The 15,128-nt window shown below is 43.0% G+C and overlaps 1 protein-coding gene across 1 annotated transcript in view; it reads left to right on the top strand.

Annotated features, from left to right (window-relative positions):
• LOC307213777 (uncharacterized protein) overlaps positions 1-12,768 on the top strand; it is a 93,386-nt gene extending 80,618 nt beyond the window's left edge. Inside the window, exon 3 of the transcript XR_013837674.1 lies at positions 12,370-12,768. The gene's annotated coding sequence lies outside the window, so the exon portion shown is untranslated. The remainder of the gene's footprint in view (positions 1-12,369) is intronic.
• Positions 12,769-15,128: the final 2,360 nt, after the last annotated feature.

The raw sequence follows: 15,128 nt of genomic DNA, 5'->3' as shown, positions 1-15,128 counted from the left end.
ACCTGTACCCTGCGGTCAGCATAGGTAAGGTTTAAAGACCTCATTTGATGGGGACCATGTTACATCCTTTATGCCAATAAATACTTCTGTAATTATAAGCTTGCTGCTTCTTTTCAGTTTTAGTTTGCCTAGTTTCAACTTCCAGCTCTAAAATATCGTAATGCTTTTTCTCTATTAGAAATCTCTCCATGGGAGGCACTTACAAACAGTGATAATAGCAACACTTAACCATCTGTTTTAAGGTCACTCTATTTAGTTTGGCAATCTTGCTGGAAGCCAGGCTTTCCAAGCTATGAATCATTCTGGAAGCCCACTTCTGAACTCTTATACATTTCTTTTCCTATTCTTTAAAAATGCTTTGACACAAACCCCTGACCTACTATGCCATTAACACACGCTACTGATGTTTAAAAAAACAACAACACTCTGAGCCAGTTTATATAGAGTGTTTACAATAAGTCACTTGCCTTGAGGAGAAGGTTTTACATCCAATCCGCCTCTGTTCTTCTCAAGTTTCCTAATCAAATAGAAGAATGTAAAGCCTCCGTATTCTTAAATATAAAACTGGTTTAATAAATTACTTCTTCAAAAAACAAACATGGCCTGGTTGAAACCTTGAAGTTGGCTTTAACTCTATACCCTTAAATTCCCCAAGAAAACTGGCGATGGCACAGCTACGACTTGCATGCCAAGGCTCCATGACCCTGTCACTCCTTAGATGATAAAGAACTAGACAAGCTAGCAGCCTATAGCCTGGGCTCAAATAGGCCACAACTTCATTGATTACAGATGTGAATAGTTTGCTATAGGCATTGAGTGAAGCCATTTATTTTGCTCCAGCCCGTCTGCTGGGAGTAAACCAAGGGTAAACCACATGGGGGGGGGCTATGACATACATCAAATAGGTGTCCCCCTGAGGGGTCCCCTTTGGTGGAGTGTTATGGCCCTAGCCGCCACCTGGGCATCAGATAGAGGCAGCTCCGTGCGAATCCCTTTAATGGTGCACCCTTAATCAAGGAGGGGCAGGCAGAGGCTACAACTTCCCCTCCACCCAAGGCTTACCCAATGCCTAGCCTCACAAAGTTGTGATGACTGCTATGAGGTAGGTGAAAACCAAATGGCCGGTGCCAATTTGTCAAGCGAAAAAATTCCTGCCCAGCCCCAAATATGGTGGCTAACAAGGTCCTTCTTAGCATGAAAGGAAAAGTGTATGATAAAGGGAGGGAGGGTGGGAGATCTGACAAAAAGCTGAGGATGACTTGGCAGGCTATTTATTCCCCCAGGAGCGAACCCAAATGCCCATTGGCTGGTTGGTCTCACCCTCTGAGGAACTCCGGCCCCCAGGCCAGTCTGCTATTGGCCAATCTGCAGGCAGGCCTGCAATCCACTGCAGCCAGCTGCTGGGTTGCAGATGTGGCTATGACCAGCCTACAATGCTGTCTGACCATTAAATGTAAGTGGACTTCTTCCACCACCCACCCATCAATTTATTCACTCATCCACCACCCCACATCTAGTTCTGTCATCCACCCTTCATGCCACATATTGGCTGTGGAGCTCCTCATCACCTTTATACACAGAGAGGTAAGGTAAAGGTAAAAGACCCCTGGACAGTTAAGTCCAGTCAAAGGTGACTATGGGGTGCAATGCTCATCTCTCTTCTGGCTGAGGGAGCCAGCATTTGTCCACAGACAGCTTTCTATGCAGTGGGAGTGCCAAAGCACATGGAAATGCCGTTTACCTTCCTGCTGCAGTAGATAGATAGATGATGATAGATAGATAGATAGATAGATAGATAGATAGATAGATGATAGATTTTTCTAATAACAATTTTTCTTAACGTATTATTTCCAAATTTACATTGATTTACTTCCCCCCCACCCCTCCTGGTTTCCATTTTTTCCCTTTTATTTTCCTTGCATCCAATTATTTTTCATCACTTAATTTCAAATTCTTTTTCACATCCTAATTTTGCCTTCAGTTCATAAATGTTGCAACAATCCTGCTAATGTTTCCATGTTTTTACAGCGCTCTTTAAAATAATCTATAATTTTTTCCCATTCTTGATTAAATTTTCCTTCATGGTGTCTGATCTTCACAGTTAATTTAGCGTAGTGTATCATCTTAGTCTTCATTTCTTCTTTCGTTGGGACGTTCTCTTCTTTCCACTTCTGGGCAAGTAGCATTCTGGCAGCTGTGGTTGCATACTAAAAAGGCCTCTGGTTTTTTAACAATTGTATTTTTAAACATTTTTTTTTCCATTTCATTGTATATCATTTCCCAGAAGCCCCTTACTTTTTTACATGTCCACTACCTATGAAAAAACGTATCTTCTTTATCTTTACATTTCCAACATAGGTTAGATGCATTTTTATACATCTTAGCAAGTTTTACTGGAGTTAAATACCATCTATACATCATTTTCATATAATTTTCTTTTAGTGAACTGCATGCTGTAAATTTTAAATTCTCTTTCCACAGCTTTCCCCATGATTCAAATGGTATGTTATACCCTATATCTTGTGTCCAGTGTTTCATTACAGTCTTAACCTCTTCGTCTTTCGTCTCCCATTCCAGCAGTAGTTTGTACATTCTTGATAAGAATTTCTCATTATTTTCCAATAATTCCTTTTTGAACTTTGAGAACTCCTTCCCAAAGCCCATCCCTTTATCACCTCTGAATATGTCAATCAATTGATGGTATTGTGGCCAATCTGTTAGCAGACATTTTATATCATTATATTCCTTCATCTTTAAGTGATTTTCTGGTTCTGTTAACAGATCTTTATATGTTGCCCAATTTCAAGTTTTCCCTTTTCAAAATATTGCTTCCATTGGGAACACTGTGACGAGTACCAGAAACGCCATTTACATTCCCGCCACAGTGGTACCTATTTATCTTATTGCACTGGCATGCTTTTGAACTGCTAGCTTGGCAGGAGCTGGGACAGAGCAACAGGAGCTCACTCCGTTGTGGAGATTCAAACTGCTGAACTTCTGATCAGCAAGCCCAAGAGGCTCATTGGATTAGTCCCCCCCCGGGGGGGGGGGCTAAACTGTGAATATTATTCTGGAACAACAAATATGATAACCCTTTTTTACTTAAAAAATGCATTCTTCATTTTATGGCAAAGCATTAATGTCAGTTGTGCAATCTGGATGCAAGTATGCATTGCCTTGTACTGTACTACAATAGGAGGAAAGGTGCATTAATATTCACTTTGGGAATGGTTTAATGATGAGTGATTGATGCATTGCCAGCTCATAAAATCCGATCAGTATCAGCTCATTAGCAAGAAGTTGAACTGTATGCATTGTTTTGATACACCCACCCACATGCACATGATAAACAACACTCAAGACGGAGCCTGCTTTATTAAAACATAAAATATTAATTCTGAAAATCAGTCTTCAAAACTGAGATATTGACTACATAATTCCATATTCTCCTTATTGGGCTGTTGATGTTGAATGAGGAAGACATTTTGCAAATGACTGATAAATGGTAAAATAGTTACAGTGGTACCTCAGGTTACACACGCTTCAGGTTACAGACTCCGCTAACCCAGAAATAGTACCTCGGGTTAAGAACTTTCTTCAGGATGAGAATAGAAATCGCGTGGTGGCAGCGGGAGGCCCCATTAGCTAAAGTGGTGCCTCAGGTTAAGAACGGTTTCAGGTTAAGAACGGACCTACAGAACAAATTAAGTTCTTAACCCAAGGTACCACTGTACAGGTATTACTTTCCCCAAAGTCACATATATTCCAGTTGACCCAAGATGGAATGACGGTCTCATTCACTAATCCGAAGAAAACATCTCAACAATATGCATTGGGAGGAATTCAATCTAACCCTATAATAATTACTCCATCACTGAAAGCTTCTTAACTTGCAAGACAAAATGATTCCTTCCAGGAGTGCCAACTTGAATGAAATATGGGACGGGGGAAGGTAAGTCCAGCCCTGCATAACTGATCACATGATGTGGCACACACTTACCATTTCAATGGCAATACTTATCAACTTTGGAGGGCCCAAGCCCCCTCAAATATTTTATGGGGGGTGGGAAAGGGACCTTAGCCCCTAGGAGTTGGCTCCTATGATCCCTTCTCTCTTCCTCATGTTCACTGTTCTGGGGATTTTCCCTACCCTCCTTGAGCCATTTTTTTTTGGGGGGGGAGGGCTGTGTGGGGAGAAGCTTGGTAACCCCATTGCACTAGTGGAAGTCCTTGTTAATTGAATCCCACAAACATGAATCCCTATGGGAATCTACCTGCAGCAGGAGTGCTCAAGGGGGATTATCTAACTGCAGTGGACCTCATGTAACTCTGAACAGTTTCATTCCAAATCCCTGTTGTCTCTGGGCTATGGCAACTGCGTGAACATACCTAAAGAAATCTGAATATTTCTGAACATTCCTAAAGAAATCTGAATATTTCTGAAAGTTCCTAAAAAAATCTTGACATCTGGAAGAAACATATAGGGTGTTTCTTCCAGATCCCAAGATAAAGCATACGAAAGAATGAAGTGCCATGTGTAGTCTGCTGCAATTTTCTGGCCAACCAAGAGTTAACCTTATTTAATTAACCATGAACAGAAGCAAACCTTTATGCTTTTTTAAAAAAATGTATAGTTTGAAGCTCTTTTCTTTCACAACATAGCAGAATATCATCTGGACTAGAAGTTCACAAAGTGGGCAGTAATCCCCCCCCCCCGGGGGTGGGTGGGAATTACCTAGGAGGGCACTAAGAGGCAAGGCGTGATGATGCTGAAAGTGCAAAGACTCTGTAGTTTTGTAACATGAGTCTCCTAGTCTCATTCGAGGATCTCTCACTTCCAGCAGAGAGAGTGATTCATATGCACATTGTCAAAGAGAGAAAGCATAGAAGGACAGGCACAAAATGATCCTATTCGAAAGCCCCAAGGCTTGTGGGAGGAGTGCTTTGAAGAAGAACACAATGACAATACAGTGGAGTTTAATATGACAGAACTGCCAGGGCTGGGCAACTTCTTCCATGCCCAGAGTGGGTTCTTGGAGGCCTCTTTAGGCTTTAAGCAGTCAGTTAAAAGCAATTCTCTTTCATTTCTGACAGGTTTGGGCATGTAGACCCATTAAAATGAGCTCAGGTAAAACAATTGGCAAAACAGACTGTGACCCAGGCAGTTTCCACCTCTTTTTCTCACATCGTTTAAACTTGTAAAAGCTTGCTTAGTTTTCTTCTTCTTCTTTGGTCAAAAGCTTCTTAATCCTGAATCTGATAAATGCAGTATTCCACCCCCCCCTTTTCAAGATGAATTAAGCCTTCTTCCCTGAAGATGAATCGGCAAACATAAAGAAATTTTGCAACGTGAAGTTGATTGTGGCTGCAGTCCTATTAGTGTGGCCAAGTACAAAGAAAGCAGCAACCTTTAGTCTTGCAGCAACCTTTTGTTTTTGCATGGAAGGAGGGCTCTCATTAGGCGTAGCCTGTGCAGCCAGCTAAAACCTCTGGAAATTCCCCCTTCTGCAGAACAATTAAAAGTGCAGGAATCTAGCTTCTTTTGCCTTTGGCCAGCCTAGGACATTTACCTGGGAGACCCATTGAATTTAGTGGGATTTACTTCAAAATAAACATTCCTAGCATTGCACTGTTAATGGTGGACAGAGTAGTTCAAATCCCAATTTGCTATGCTGGAGGGGGATGGAGCGGAGGGTTCCTTCTGCCCAGACTTGCCCAGATCAGCCAACCTCTGCTGTGGAGCAACTCCATCATTAGTGGCTCAGCCTTGTCAGAGAGGAGCACCCCAACGCTCTTTCTCAAACATTGAACAGTTAGAGCCTACCTACAGTCAGCAATATTTCCACCAGTGGTAGGTACTAGAAACTGCCCACAATAGGGCATTTCAGAGGCAGGGAGAGGACAGTGCTGGTCCAGCATATGATTCACTCTAGAATCCAGTGCAGCAAAGAAACATTTTTCCTGTCCTTCTCCCCAACTTCCACCTTGGCAGCTGTGAGTGGTGGGGATGTAGATTCAGCATCGGATTCAGGGTGCTGTGGGCAGTTCTGCTACACAGGGCACTGAGCCAAGGGGGCACAAAACTGAGAAGATTCATAATTGAGAAGATCCATTTGGAGGCACCAAATTTTGGCCTTGCACAGGCACCATATTACAAAAGATAACCTGGTGGATGCAGCCAAGGCCACACTGCCCTGCTGTTGCAAATCAGGAGTTTGGATTGCCCCTCTACAAGAAAGAAGATTCCACCTAAACATTAGGAAGAACTTCCTGACAGTAAGAGCTGTTCGACAGTGGAATTTGCTGCCAAGGAGTGTGGTGGAGTCTCCTTCTTTGGAGGTCTTTAAGCAGAGGCTTGACAACCATATGTCAGGAGTGCTCTGATGGTGTTTCCTGCTTGGCAGGGGGTTGGACTCGATGGCCCTTGTGGTCTCTTCCAACTCTATGATTCTATGATTCTTGGACTGCAGTTCTATACACGTTTACTTACCCCGTTGAACTCAGTGGGTCTTACTTCTGAGCAGACTTGTGTAGGCCCAAACTTTAACTGTTAGGTATTTTAGCTATAAACTAACTCAGACTATAGAATAATAGAATTGTAGAGTTGGAAGGGACCCTGAGGATCATCTAGTCCAACTCCCTGCAATGCAGGAATACGCAGCTGTCCCTTATGGGGATTGAACCTGCAACCTTGGCGTTATCAGCACCATGCTCTCACCAACTGAGCTATTTCACCGAGGTCTGATGAGTTCACTGTTTGTGATAAGCTTCTTCTTTCGCTGTATTGAGAGTAAACCAGATACAATACTATGAAGTAGTTAAGATGTAAGTGATGAAGCCATGGTGGTCTTTGACATCTTTGTATTCCTGACTGATTTGGCGGAACACAAACAGTAAAGTTAAAACGGGCCTTTGTTTGATCCTAGAAGCAGCAGTGAAACAGAATGGAGGAGGTGGCCTCTACAGAAGGCTGCCTGGGAAAAGTATATCTGCTCAGTTTTATCTGTGATCAACAGTTCCATTTTGTTTTCATCCCATTTTCATCTAATCTTGAGAAATTTGATTGAATGTTGCCGCGTTTGTATTGTCTCTGTGCAAACCACTTAGGGACTTTTATTCTATTAAGCGGTATCATTTTTAATTGATAAATAAATGCAATATAAAATCTCAGAGGCACTTGGAGAGGAGGCAGCTGCTCATATCCAGCCTCAAAGCTCCTTTGCTCATCCTCCTCTCCTACCTATTCTGGCAAGCAAAACACTGAGCATAGCAGGGCTTTCCAAAGGGGAGGATGAAGGCTCTAAATGGCTACATTGTTCAAGTAAATGATTTAGGTTGGCGAATGGGGAAAAAAATGAAGTGTTTCTGCACCTTTAATTGTTTTTCAGAAGAGGAATTCATGCTCAAGGTTGGTCCCACTGTTGGGCAGAGTGAGGCAACTGCCTCAAGCAATGGATGCTGCAGATTGGAAGGCTTTTGGGAGCCTCTAAAGTAGCTTGAAGTCCTCAGTTACAGTGAAGGATGCTGTTCCATCATCTGTAAGGTTTAGCTGCCAGTCCTTAAGACTTCTGTTCAGTTGAGGGCACCATCTTGTCCTTCATTGAAGGGATCAAGATGTCTTGGGCCAGCCCTGAGTGAAATCCCCCACCCTTTTTCATGCTTTCACCGATTCATCAAAGACAGCTCCATTTAGTTTGTGTTAGAACAGGCTTGCTTAAGGGTCAGAGAGACAGGCATGGTAATGTATAAATGTCTGTTAAAAACTCACACCTTCAGGCTTTCATTGCCAAAATGATCTTCAACCTCAACTATTCTCCGCTCCTTTTCTATTGGGTGTATTTGATTTAATGAACTATGTGACGAGTTACTGTAGGCACTGTGGAAACACATTATCGTCAGTACTACCACCATCACCACCAGGCAGGAAAGTAATTACGTGACAGCATATCTCCGTGAAGAGAGGCCCCGCTTTCTTCTGTGTGGAACATGGTGGACCTTGGTGGTACCAGAGGGAGAGGCAATGCTCTCAGGACAAGTAACTCCCTCCTTCCTCCCCACTGCTGAACCCTGTAATTATTTGAAGGAAAGTCACTTTTCCTATATTGAGAGTGGATTCTTTATTATCATCTATCAATGTAGAAGCAGAAATGTTGAAATAGAATAGAACAGACAAATAACAGAAGTCAGTGTGTGATCTGAAGCAGGAACTCAGGGCCTAAGCATGTGTCAGGGTATTTGTGGAACACGGTACCTCAGAGTATATTTTGGGCACTAGATACCTATTCAGTGGCAACTGGGCATAAAGGAAGTACAAATCCCAATAGAGAATTCAAATATTTCCCCCCCTTACGGATTGTGTAGTTTGAATGACAAATTTTTCATTTGTGAGACTGAGGCCACATTCACACCATACATTTAAAGCCTGAAAATACCACTTCATGGCTTCCCCCAAAGAATCCTGGGAAATGTAGTTTGTTAAGGATGCTGGGAAAGTCCTTGGTATGCACTCTCCCACCCCAACATAACTTCTGTCTCACGGGACTGAGCTACAGTTAACTGGCTCTCATCCACTACTTCCTCAAGATGCTGGTTCAGCACCTTCACAGCTTCATAGCAGCATGACACTTTTTGTTAATGTCTGCACATCAAGCTGGTGTTAAAGGCGCAGCTACAATAGCCGGTTAAAAAGTTGGCCACCTGCGTTGGCACAATCTAAAACGGAGCTGAGCAGAGAGGCTGCACTGCCTGCGAATGGAGCCAACCCACCTTTGCTGCTTTAGTCAATTAGCTGCGGGTGAAAGAACAGTCAAGGTCCACTGGGTGAGATGCTGGAGGTCACTACCTGAGCAGTGCTGTGAATGCTGGGCAGCGAGCCAGCAAAACTTTGAAATGGAGGCAGCTAATTAGCTGCAGGTGACTGCGAGGAAAAGTCATTCAAACCCGGAGTCCCCTACAGCTGGGGACAGATGAGAGCAGATGGGCATTCCAGGTCTACTCTTGTTGGCTTCACTTCTGGGCTTACTGCCACTACGTCGGCCTCTCCACTTGCTTCCCACCCCCATTTTATCATGTAATTTACAGCATCTTGCTGTGCTGGTTGTAAACACGATGAAGCAAGTGTAGCTAGTGCGGCAAAGGCAAGCTGAAACAGTAGTTCAGAGAGCAGCAACCGCCTCTCTCCATCTTATTTAAGGGGCGCCTCCCGTGTTAAGTGTTCAGAGTCAGTTGTGCACATAGCTGTTGCTTGGGATGTGGGGAAGTGCTTCCAGATTTCAGCTTCTCCAGCCCCAAATGCTGAAAAATGAAATGAGAAACACCTCACAAAAGAGGTGTCTTTTACATAGGTACAAAAGAGGTACCGGTTATACATCACTGATTTTGCAAGATACTTTGGTTGCTTCCAGATAACTTGTTTATTGAGCACTTATCCCAATCTCTCTGCACAAAGTTAGGGGTTTTTTTTTTGGGGGGGGGGGAGTTATGTCTGCTGTTAACTGAACATCCATTCTGATTCGTTTGCAGGAGGTTAATACAAAATTGCCTAAGGCAATTGTTAGCCAACGCTTTCCAGGAACATTTCCTCATTGCTTTCCGTACCTTACATATGATTTTTTGGGAAACAGGTTTTGGTTGCACAAGAACACCATATTCACTTTAATCGCACAACTTGAATGTGCCAGGACCCAACTGTTTGCCACACCCTGTGCTAATTTTGTTACAACTGCATGATCAGATTGGGCAATGAGAACAACTGACACCTGACTTGCTGGTGTCAGACACATGTTTGGTTTGGACATATGACATTTTAAAAATCTGGAGCCTTCATTCAGGATAGGCTGGGGAAATGATGTGAAAGGCAGTAATAGTGTGTCAAAACCTGTCTTCTCTGGCCATTGAGAAGCTTGGATGTGTTTTCTCAGGTGGATAAAATTCTTGAGATATTGGTATCTTTGCCCAGTCACAAATGCACAAGGGTACAATGCAAGCAGATTCAGATCCAGATTCACAGCAGCACCAGTTCGCACCTCTCAGATCCTTTAAAAAATAATTGGGCTTCAAGCCTCAAAACCCACCCCCATGGAATAAAGACACAATGGAAACAGAATTTAGTTTCAAGGTTAATGGGCAAATTTAGGCCACAACTTTATTGAATACACAGGTGTGACTGGTATTGGCTTAGACATTGGTATCTACTGACTATAATTGGCTCCTGTCCACCCAGCAGGAAGCCTGCAAAGGGTAAACTGCCAGCAGAAGGAGCTCCAACAATGGCTATTGACTGGTGCTCACCCCTGGGGTTCCCGAGGGTCCTGGCAAGGCCCTAGTCCCTCCCTGGGCTTCGGACGAGATCCAGACCCCTGGATTCCTTTAACGGAATACCCTATCACATGGAGGGGCAGGTGATGGCCACACCTCCCCTCCCCACATTCCCCTAAACCAATGCCTAACTGCCAAACCTTACAAAGTTGTGACGATTGCTAAGAGGTAGCCAAAAACCAAGTGGCCACTGCCAATCTGCCACACTGGAAAAAATTCCTACCCGGCCCCCGTTCCAAAACAGGTGACCAACCAAAGTCCAAAGCAATGCCAGACACCGATCTAACAATGGGTGGGTGGGCGGGCGTTCGGCAGCACAAAGCAAGAGACAGGCACACATCTCACTGCCATATACTTACCTTGTGCCAGCACCCCTGATTGGCCCAGGCCCCTGGAGTGATAGCAGCATTACTGACCGGTTGTGGGGAGTCCTGGGGCTGCACACAACATGGACCCTCAGGTAGGAGGATGCAACTAATCAGATCCTAGCTAAATGGACCACTTTCAAAAGGAAAAAGCCTTCTCTTTCAGCACCTTAGCATTGTTCCTCCCAGATGGAATTGGTTTCATTCCTCACCTGGCTGTAATTCTAGACCATTCCAGAAGCTTGGATGCAGGAAGAAACCATTTGTTATGCTTGCCAACTAATAAATTAATAGCAAACTCACTCCTCAAGTGCTGACTGTAGAAGGTATCAGCAGGCCTGCGGTAACTCCAAGGTTTGCAGGAGAATAAATAGGGGGAACCCCCTATCAAAGGATTAAACATGCTCAGAGGCCACAGTACATTCCGTATATGTTGGAGGTGGTTTGGAAAATTGAGGTGGTGGTAATGGAATGGAGTATGGCAAAAAGGGGCATGGCTGGCAATGGTCATAGAGCAATGGTATGTTGCAGGTCTCACTTCTTGCTGGTGAATTTTCACTGTTCCCCATGAATGACCAGGTTGTTCTAAAGCTTAAAGGCATCATAAGATGGCATAGCCCACAACAAGCACCTATATGTGGGGTAAATCTGGATAAGCTGCTATAGGTTCAAATATCATCTCTCCATAAAATATGTTGGCTATAGTTTTTCATATACATTGGGTGTCACTCTGGAGAGGATGCACATATATAGTGTATGTAAAGCGGTGTAAGCACAGCGTTCTTTCTGAAACATGCATTGCTTACTGACAGCACAATACTACTCAGAAGTAAGGGCCATTAACGTCAATGAGACTTCCTCCAAGGTACGCATGAGTAGGATTTTCTCCTCACCTTTAGTGATAGTATTATTTGGATTTTTTAACCCACACTTCACTGTAAGTCCCAGGGTGGGTCACAACAATACAAAAAAAAAAACAATATTAAAAACAGTTAAAGCAATTTACAACTAGAAGAATAGGGTGGATCCATATATATACCCCAGATGTGCCTTCAGCATATGATGAAAGATATACAATGAAAGTGCTGGACACACTTGTGGAGAGAAAACTTCACTGCTTAGGAGTTGGCCATGGAGAATGCCCTCTTCAAGCTGTCCAAGGGCAGTTGAACAACCAGAAGAGCCCCCTTTGTTGATCTTACCACTGAGAGGGTCTGTAGGGAAGGAGGCAGATATTTAAGGCCTCTGTCCTTTGGGGCTTAATCTCCCTGATGGCATTTTATGCAGCTCACCTTTCATCTCTTGGAAGTGTGTGGCTGAGATGCAGCTAAAAGTAAGCACTAGAATTCTGAATCCAAATGGTTATTAAAGTTCTAAGCCAAGCCACGAAGACTAAACTCTGATGCTTGGAGGGCAGAAAGCATTAAATTTGGGCATCTAAACATAGTGGTATCGATGCATTCTTCTGAGGCCACTTTCTGACATTAATTAAATGGATTCACTAGTGCCGGTTTTATTAGAGAGGAAGATGAGTGAGCTCGTTTGAGCGCAATATGAAGTGACTTGAATCTTTGCCCAGAATGCTAATGGAAGCTTTTTGAAATCAGAAAAGTAGATAATAACATTTTATTTAATTAATACATATTTTTTTCTTTCCTCTTTCCTCCTTGCCCTTCTGTACTTGAAGATGTGGGAGAATATTAAAATCAAGGCTGGCTCGAAGCATTTGCAACTTGACTCAAGGTGACTTTAAAAGCATACTTTAGATCCAGTTGCATGCCTGGAGATAGCTTTATGTGGCTGTGATTGCTTCATCGTTTGAAATAGACAACTTCCAGAAGCTCCCAGTCTCAGCAAGTTACATTTGGGAACTTTTGCTGTAGATAACAGATGATACGCTATTCCAGATGAATGGGTCAGGGAAACTTTTCCAGCCTGGGAGTCATGTTCCCTTGTGGGCAACCCTCCAACAGAGGTCAAGGAAAGAGGAAAAAGTGGGAAGAGCATGGATGCGACTCTTCCAGAAAGATACATACTAGCTTGCAAAGTCAGGGGGTTCTAGACAGACAGACAGACATATACAGTAGTACCTTGGAAGTCGAACAGAATCTGTTCTAGAAGTCTGTTCAACTTCCAAAATGTTTGGAAACCAAGGCACGGCTTCCGATTGGAGGCCAATCGAAACCCGTGGAACCCGCATTGAACGTTCAGGTTCCAAAGAACGTTTGCAAACCAGAACACTCTCTTCTGGGTTTGTGGTGCTTGGGAGATGAAATGTTCGAGTCACAAGGCGTTCATCTTCTTGATCCAGGCAAGGAAACCCAAGTACCTATTCCAGCAAGGCAAAAGGACTCAAGGAAGACACAGAGCAGGGCCAGTGAGGGGTGTGGCTTGGAGAGAGAAGGGAGCAACATCATGGGAGGAGTCTAAGGTGAAGCTGTGAAGCTCTCTTGTTATTTTTTGCCATTGGAAGCTGCATGTTGTTTAAGTAATCTTGTTACATGCATAGTATTGAAATGTGGTTTGTTGTTATTGTTTTGCCATGCTATTATAAAATGGTCACTATGTTGTTGTTTTACTATGTTATTATGAAATTGTTTTTGCAGTATTTGTTTGAAACACATCCCTGTCTTTCTCTAGTAAGCTGTTTTGAGCATGATTTTTTTTTTTTTTTTTTTTGCAGAAAAGTGGCATACAAATATAATGTAAAGAAAAAAGAAAGCAAAGGAAAAATATGTGGCCTGGAAGAAAGGGGTGTCACTTGGGAACAGTTCAGAGAAATGGATAATGAGGAGGGGCTTACAACAATTTTCATATACAGTGGTACCTCAGGTTACAGACACTTCAGGTTACAGACTCCACTAACCCAGAAATAGTACCTCGGGTTAAGAACTTTGCTTCAGGATGAGAACAGAAATCGTGCAGTGGCAGCGCAGCGGCAGCAGGAGGCCCCATAAGCTAAAGTGGTGCCTCAGGTTAAGAACAGTTTCAGGATAAGAACGGACCTCCAGAACGAATTAAGTTCTTAACTCGAGGTACCACTGTAGCTGGATTTAAAATGGCTGGCCCACATTGCTGCTCCTAATTTAAATCTACTTTTTAAACAGAAAGGGGTGGAGTGGGTATGGGGCAGGCTTAAGCACGTTCTGCCGACGCACGATGACCCAGAATGCATCCCCCATGCAATATATAGGGGAGAACAATCAATGAGCTGGAAGGAAAGGACACAAAAAACATGTTTAATAGTAAATCTCCGTGTGTGGCTTGCAGCATTTTTGAGATCAGTTTTGTATTGTTATCCAACCTAACAATGTTTCTCTGTTTGTTCTTTAGCTGCACTGGTTACTAATTGCACGAGTGTTTTGCAAATACTTTAATGGCTTTAGTAGATTAAATCTTTGGTAATGTCTCTGCCAGCAAATAAAACTCAGTTGTTTGCAGTGCTGGATATTATGCTGTTCATTTCTAACTGCTGCACTGAGAAGTGGGATTACAACAGTTTAGGAAGCTGCAGAAAAGTCAGGCAAATTTTAGAATTTTACTAAAGCAAAATAGCAAGTGAAGAGTATTCTCAGGAGCAAAGAGTTCAAATTCCTGTGTGAAAGGAAACTTTCCTCAGAAAGGAAACTGCAGAACAAGGCCATTATTTTAAATCCCACATTATTAAAATATTTCTTTTAGGAATTGGATTGCTTTGTATAATAAAGCCTTCCAATTTCACACACCATGAGCAGTCCATCTTAGTAAGCCTGAACCTTCTTCCAAGCTCCCTGCCTTTTTCTTTTGCATGCTCCTCACTTCCTAATTTTTTCATCCAACTCCTTTTTCAACAGCCCACATAACACCCCATCTTACAGCTGGGATTTGTCTCCTGTATGTGCCCGTATGGAAGGAGGCAGATATGGTATGTGACTAGATGCCATAGAGCAATGTCCCACTGCTCACTACTAGGCAGAGGATCACAACCGCCTTGTACTCAAACAGGAAGAGGATTTCCTGCAACCTGCATGTGGAGCTTTACTTTGGGAGGGTCACATTCCTTCCAACCACTAGGTAATGCTACCGAGTGTAGCTTCTATTGACTTTTTTTAAAAAATCTTAGTACACCAACTAAAATTATCTCCAGCTTGCTCTTATGAAAACCACCACCATGTTTCCTTTTTACTTCTGTTCTCTACCTAACAAAAAACCTTTGTGTTTTCTTAAGGCTAGAAATAGATCTGAGTAACAGCTGGATTATATATTTTCAAAAATGTTGTGTGCCTAAACCAGTTACTTCGTGCTTCTTTCTCCTGCTGATCCCAAGTGCAGCCTGCAGCCAGCACAGAACCCAGTGTAGCCTAATACAATAGTCTGCTACCTCCTCTTATACAGTCGTACCTTGATTCTCGAACGGACTCCATTCCAGAAGTCCGTTCAACTTCCGAAAACATTCGGAAACCAAGG

The sequence above is a fragment of the Podarcis cretensis genome (assembly GCF_951804945.1).
Source record: "Podarcis cretensis genome assembly, chromosome: 3".
NCBI classification, from domain to species: domain Eukaryota; kingdom Metazoa; phylum Chordata; class Lepidosauria; order Squamata; family Lacertidae; genus Podarcis; species Podarcis cretensis.
The sequence above is the reverse complement of the archived record's forward strand: the minus strand, read 5'-3'. Positions and strand labels throughout refer to the sequence as shown.